The 7,500-nt window shown below is 33.6% G+C and overlaps 1 long non-coding RNA gene across 1 annotated transcript in view; it reads right to left on the bottom strand.

The window, feature by feature from the left end:
* Positions 1–7,500, bottom strand: part of LOC136839633 (uncharacterized) — a 228,419-nt gene that overhangs the window by 166,013 nt on the left and 54,906 nt on the right. Inside the window, exon 2 of the long non-coding RNA XR_010853422.1 lies at positions 1,167–1,371. This is a non-coding gene — a long non-coding RNA (uncharacterized lncRNA). The remainder of the gene's footprint in view (positions 1–1,166; positions 1,372–7,500) is intronic.

The following is a 7,500-nucleotide window of genomic DNA, read 5'->3' as shown; positions in this document are numbered from 1 at the left end:
AATAAAATTATTGTGAGGAAAGAAAACGAAGGTGTAATGGGGTGTTCTTAAAGGTGGGTAGACAGCATTTCTGTTCTGAAATATAAAAAAAAAAAATCATTCTCCTACTTAAGTGATATTAGCGAGGCGTATCCTGTAGGTGCTCCCTGTCAAAATATTCTCATTCAGGGGTGACAGAATTAGGCTACAACCTTCAAATTACTATTTACTGAACAGAAACTAGATAATAAACCCCATGCATTCCCCAATACTCCAGCCTCCTCCGGTTTTTACATCCCAAAGTAAATATTCTGTTTTCCTTTTTTTTCTGCACAGTAATTTATCGCTCTTTCCCTTCACATTTGCCAATCCAAAATGCCAGACTATTGTTTGCCAAAATTTATTTTTTTGGGGGGTGAGGGTTTGTTTTGAGATGAAAACGTTTGCTCTATGCGTAAACATATCAAGTAGTTTGTTATGATAAGTAATTATCAGTCATAAATGGGGTTTGCTTACTTTATAGTAAAGCTAATCGAGCATCAGTGAATGTTTTCATTACATTAGACAATAAAAAAAAGTCTAACGAAATCAGTGATTTTTTACATACTGTCATAAGGGCTAACTTCAATGAAAAAGCAATTAAGAATAATAATGTTTTGTGATACTGTCAAGTGAACGTATACTATCTGAAATTTTTCTTTACTGCAGCACAAACATGAAGTATTGATAATTCAGTAAACATAAATGAAAGCTTAGATTTAATCTCCTGAGATTAAAATACAAGCTTAAGATTACGAGGACTTAACTCAAAACGAAATAATTATTTACTCACTCGAAACGAAACAATTACATTACCTCTGCAGCTGCCACAGAATTATTCAGTTACATTAACATGAAAATATTACATCATTCCAAATGCATTGATTAAGTTTGAATATTTAAATTAGGTTAGATTTAAATATAGTCTCAGTCATATTTTTAGCCATTTTTCTTTTACTTTTTAACATTCGACCTGCGAAAGTCAGGCCGCCGATCGACACGTGACTCTGCTCTGTAAAAATCAATAATTGAGTCACAGCATATTTTTCAGTTGTCGGTGACGCAGGTGGTTAAGACATTGCATAATTAAAAATCAAACAATCAATCAGTCAGAACGTAACGTTTTGCGTCAGTATCTTTTCACTTACTTGTAAGCCTTGGGAGTTGTCATCTGCAACCCTTGCAGATTATTTCCCTTCAAGAAGTGGGACTGCTGGACTGCTACTTATCTCGAAGCTTCGGCCATTCCCCTTCATTCGGAAGCTGGCAGTTCATTTCATATTTTCAATAATTTGAAACTTCCTCAGTGTAGTTGTCGCTCCATTCGTCAGTCCAGTCTTGTTTCCATCATGTCTGCCAAGAAGAGCATTAGGGTCACGCCATATCAGCTTTTACGTGTAAAAGTAATAAAAAAATATTCATTAAAGTAAACGTATTGTTGGTGTTATTTATTGCTCAGACATATTTGAATTTATTTTTCGGTCAGATTACTGATCATCGTATAAGTGTATCGATGCTGAGTGGAATGATGTTCATGAAACCCAAGTAAAAATCTTGACCAAACTGATGAATAGTTTAAGAACCACTGCAGATCAAGGGTGGAGAGAGAGAGAGAGAGAGAGAGAGAGAGAGAGAGAGAGAGAGAGAGAGAGAGAGAGAGAGAGGAGAAAGCGAACGCACAGGAAGTTTGGAATTAGTGAGATGAAATGAATTGCTAACTTCCGAAAGATTATACACAGGCCACAGTATTTTGTCGATGTCGATATATGACACAATAGTCTCTGTTTAGGAGAAATACTTAAGCATTTAATGTCTTACGCTGAACTAGTGTGAGCGTGTTTAACGCCTTTTTAAATTAATGATAGAGCACCATAAAAGTAGTGTATCGTTCTTCTTAAGGATGTTTCTTTACTATTATGTACCTTATTTTCGTTATTATTTCCTATTAATTAGGATTTATAGTATTTTATCCTCGTTCACGAAAACCATGTGTTTATGATTTGAGGATTTTCTGTTGCTTTTGTAGGTCATGCGTTCATCTGGAAGTCAGTGTCTAAGAGCGTAGTTACAGGGTGTCTCAAGAGCGGCTGTAAAGAATCAGAAGCTGATTGACATATTTTTTAGGATATCTTTTTTAAAGAAAAACCTGTTTTTAACTGATGAACTTTTGACACGAAAACCATCTTCACCGTTAAAAAAATTACGATTTTCTGTGGTCTAAATGTTTTCCAATGGGATATATACTTGTAGTATCAATTGTCATAAATCATGTTTATTGCTCATGTATAATTTATGCCGTAGATATTACGGGTTCATATGTTCATATACTTGATGACCATGTTTGCAGAGGTGTGCACCGTAGTGAATGTGCTAGTCCATGTTTTAGGTAGCATGTCAGATGAAGAAACAGCAAATATAGTCTTATTCTACGCAATCTACAGAGAGATGACAAAACACCATATTATTCTCTCTCTCTCTCTCTCTCTCTCTCTCTCTCTCTCTCTCTCTCTCTCTCTCTCTCTCTCTCTCTCTCTCTCCAGCGTGTGGGTGCCGGTTATAGCGATGTACAAACCATTTTGAATTTGTCAAAGTATAAAGAAAATATCCCCTGTACATATTTCCGCCCATCCGGCAGCTTTCAACAACATCAATTAGCCTGAGGCGAAAAGGCATAAACATTTTTCTTGACGGCAATCTTAAACGAAAGAGTCAGTTCCTCCGCAACATTATATCAATCCCGCAACGTCAAGTTCATTCAGAATTTCCCCCCAAAAAATGAAACGAGAGATTAAATCTTATCTGGCAGAAATGAAAGCCTGCAATTAAGGATTCATTTAAATTCAGCTTAAAATAGGAAACTAATTAACTTTTCTTTGCGGCTAGGTATCAAGTTTTAATGAGTGCGGTATTTATTCAGAAAGTTAATCACTTGCTCTTGGTATTTTAATAACTTAAGGTCAGAAAAGTATAACCCTGGGAAATTTGTTTCTTGTTCACCAGAATACGTTAGTTGACATCACCAAGATTATACGGGAATATATTCTTTATTTTAATATATCTCTAGAATATTATTGCATCCACACTATGGAAGAGATGTGATGGCGTTTTTCCTATTAGTACTTTTTCTCCCATTACGCATGATAATTGTTTCCACGACTATGAACTACTTGGCGTCTCCTGTTAAGTATTATTATTATTATTATTATTATTATTATTATTATTATTATTATTATTATTATTATATTACAGTCGCTCTGATTCCTTAACATTATATTCTAATTCGGTGTTTCTCATATGTCTCCGATATTAACTCCCTCTCATTACTGGTGTTTACCATTATTCAAGATGTAAAAAATAAATCATGCGTTTTTTATGATAATATGTTTTCACATTAAGACCACAATGCGAACGCCTTATACAAAAATTCAGATCTTTCCTAGTTGTGACCCCAAAAGGTTTTCGGGGATCGTTATCTAGGACTAATATATCTTGGAGGTCATTATCTTTAAGATATTTACAGTCTTTTGTTAATGTTTATATGGTAATCCCAAAGGGCTTGTACTAAACACGCCGTAAAGGTGGATACATACCAGGGGTCACTACCTAGGAAAGTTCCGAAAATTCTTCCTACGATGTATTTAATAACCTCTGATAAAATTGCTTTCCTCGTCTGTGATCTTTCATGATGTCAGTTTTTCTTAAGGGAAATAAAGTTAGAAAGACTGTCTTCTGCCCTAATCCTTGATGAAATTTCTCCCACTCATGCTCTTTCCAATCACCACAATAAGAAACTTTCTTGACCAGCATCTTTTGCCCAGACTCTTCGGGGAAAATCGGCCCATTTTATTTCAAAAGAATTACGGATTCTTCAAGGGTTACGTAATTTTACGTCATTTGAACATGCTGAAATGACGAATCAAATATAAATTAGATACTCCCATACATCTGACTGTTATCTAAAGGGTAATCAACCAATAATCATTAATAAAAAGTAATACCTTTAATTCTAAAAATTCTTAACAAGGGCAAATGATGACTTTCAAATTCCCAAAAAACATACACACATACATACATACATACACACGCACCACACACACACACACACACACACACACACACACACACACACACACACACACATATATATATATATATATATATATATATATATATATATATATATATATATATAAAGAAATTTAAGGAGTCAGATAATGTGGTTACGTAAAAACGCAATATCCTGTCAAGTATTTGATATCCCTCTACTGATGTTAAAAGGAAGGCTTTTCCCAGTACTGTTCTCTTGACATTTTCCGTGAAAATTTTACTGAATTGAATCGCAACACGAAAAATCCTCCTATTTCTAGAGGAACGGAGATTGCAACGATGCTTTTACATGATCTGGCATGGAGACACATGATGCTGAGTGTACAGTTAATTCTATAAGTGATTCTCTTTTATATAAACAACGTTTGGTATTTAAGACCATTGTGCAGCGATTTATATAACAGAATTGAAGGGAAGATGAGGGATATTATATAAATATCCTTATACAGTTTTTTGAGGTTTTATCTAACGGGGATTTTTCGAGGTCTCTTATATTGTAGTTTATAGAAAAGACATAATGATTCGTATTTCTAAGTACATAGACATAACATTCGCAAGTTTTGGCAGTTTTATTTAGAAATAGCAATACTGTTTATGCATAAGAAAATTCATCACTTAATTATGAATGATGACAAAGGCGTCGACATACATGAAGCTAATTGTATTGAAAAGGTAATGATTCAGTAACCTAAAAGTAAGAAAACACATTTTACACGAACTTCCCTTGCTGAGGATAATACAAATAAGTTAAAGCTTTAAAATGATTCATATCCACACTCCAGTATACCCATAACACACACCAGTACCTTCTTGACAACCTCTGACAACAAACGGTGATTTTGTAACACATTTTTGATGAATGCCGTTGATATCTTTAAGGTCAACCTTATAAAATAAACTTAAAGAGTCGCATACAATGAAGTAATGTCGAAATTCAGTTCAATATAATATAGTGTCTGATAATTTGATCTTACTTTCCAGTGGCTTTACTCAGAAAAGAATTCTGACACGAAAACACTTAATAGGTATTAACTACCTTCCCGTAATCACACTGAACTGGGTTCACTTGCAAAATGAAAATCGAGTAGATGCTAAATGAAAGTAATGGAATGCGATAGAAACTAATGCTATTAGTTTTATCCATCACCAATATAATCATCGCGGCAATCAAGGCAAAAACTTATGCCCAATGAAATGAAGAACAATAGATGTATCAATGACTACTGGAGATGACAATAAGTATCAACATCCGATACCATTTAAACCTTCGGGTGGCAGGCAACTTGATATTCTGTCAATCGTGAATGGCTTTAATGATATTGTTTGCTGAAAAAAAAGTTGTTACTGAAAAAAAAGTAAGGTGTTCATAAAATGCATTACAGAATTTGCACGAGCTGACTGTTTTTTTTATGTAGATCTCACTGGGAAATCAATTTACTCTTCCAACGGACTTGGAAAGGCGAATACTTAACAAGACAACCAGATGTCTTCTTAAACGTCAGTTACTGTATACAGACATTCTACACCTTAAGTTTACCACTACTATGTAGCTATATCTACATCTATGCGTATTATGTTTGCATATATATACATATATATACGTATATATATATATATATATATATATATATATATATATGTTTGTGTATACATACATATATATACATATGCATATACATATGTATATGTATATGTGTATACATATATATATATATATATATATATATATATATATATATATATATATATATATATATATATATATATATATATATATATATATATATATATATATATATTAGTTAACACCTTCTCCGTAAATTACAAGTGGGCTTAGAAAAGATTGGTGTCTTCCTTTAAACGTTATTTATAATAAATTAAAGTGAATGAGGTTACAATATGCGTGACTTCAGCCCTTCCCGCAAACACACAAGAAATATGCAAAAGTAACAACCCACGCCCTCCCGCGCCTTCCAACAGATGCTATCTATTCCGACGTATGGGATACGGACAAACAAACACATATACGGTAATGAGAAGCTGTGCAATTACAACTTTACAACAGAAAAGTGAGACCAGTAGTCCAGTGTAGATACGTCAAGGTTGCAACGGTAAACGATGGTCACAGAATGAAATAAATAATAATAGAATTCCAATTCAATATAATTAGAATGGGCAGTAATTGGGTTGCCAGCACATGGATTCAGGCTGGAAAGTAATTTACTCTGTGACACTGTGCGAGAATTAATCGAATAGTAATTAAAGGCACTGCATAGGTTTTACGCGATGCTGATTCGATTTATTAAATTTCTTCGTAAACGGACAAAATTTGGTGTTATTCCTGTCATATGCAGTATTTTATGGCGGGATATAATAAATTTTCATTAATGAAAAGTTACAAGTTTGTTACTTAATTCATTTCCCTTACAAATTTATTATTTTAGATTTATTCTCGTTGCCTGTCAGTTCACGATCTGTTTTACATTAGCAAAATAATTTGATCACTAGCAGTGAAAATTGATATTCTTTGTATTTACCATATATTTTGTAAATTTACTAATTTAAATGTTATTCCTATGCATTATTAGGTTGTGATATTTTTACCAGCGTTTTCTTTTTACCAATAAAAAACACAAACTCATCACATTCCTTAAACTGTCCTATAAATTTATGATTTTAAATATTATTCCTGTGGACTATCTGGTTCTGATACAGTGCATCTCTGTACGTTTGTCTTTCTCAGAGTAATATAAATAAAAATTTCTTTCATTTTTTACTCTCCCAGGTTTTATTCCCGTGCTTCACAGGTTGTGAAGTATTATGTATCAGTATGTATTTTTCTAAATCTCATGAAATCGAAAATAGCTCCAGTAGGCTTTAGGAAAATTACGAAATAGTATTGAAGACCCGTACTTATATCAAGTACTGATGGAGTGAACGAAAAATAGATCCACCAACCAGACATTTTTGTTTTTCATCCTAATTTATGTGTGATGTTAAACATCATTAAAATCTATATTCTTTTCAACGGAATGTTGTCGTGTTCAAGGTATCCAGGCCATAATTTTATTTTTGCAATCATTCCATCCGCAGCCTCTCCATTTTATCCCCTCCTCACTTTCAGCTTCTCAGTGTTCTCTGCCACCCGTCAAGCATCGCCTTCCCTCGTTGCATGATTGACTGAGTGATTGACAGATTGCCATTCAGTGTTACCTGTAGGCTTTTAACCGAAGTTTCTGTCTCTTACATCCTTTCAGTACCTGGTTGTTTGACTGTCTTGTTCAATTGATGCCATCATGGGATTTGCTATTTATCAAAATCTTGCTTTCACTTATCCTTCCTTGAAGGAAGCTTTATTATCGTATATGCGTAATC

The sequence above is a fragment of the Macrobrachium rosenbergii genome, chromosome 6 (genome assembly GCF_040412425.1).
Source record: "Macrobrachium rosenbergii isolate ZJJX-2024 chromosome 6, ASM4041242v1, whole genome shotgun sequence".
In the NCBI taxonomy this organism is placed as follows: domain Eukaryota; kingdom Metazoa; phylum Arthropoda; class Malacostraca; order Decapoda; family Palaemonidae; genus Macrobrachium; species Macrobrachium rosenbergii.
This window is presented reverse-complemented; position numbering and strand designations above follow the sequence as displayed.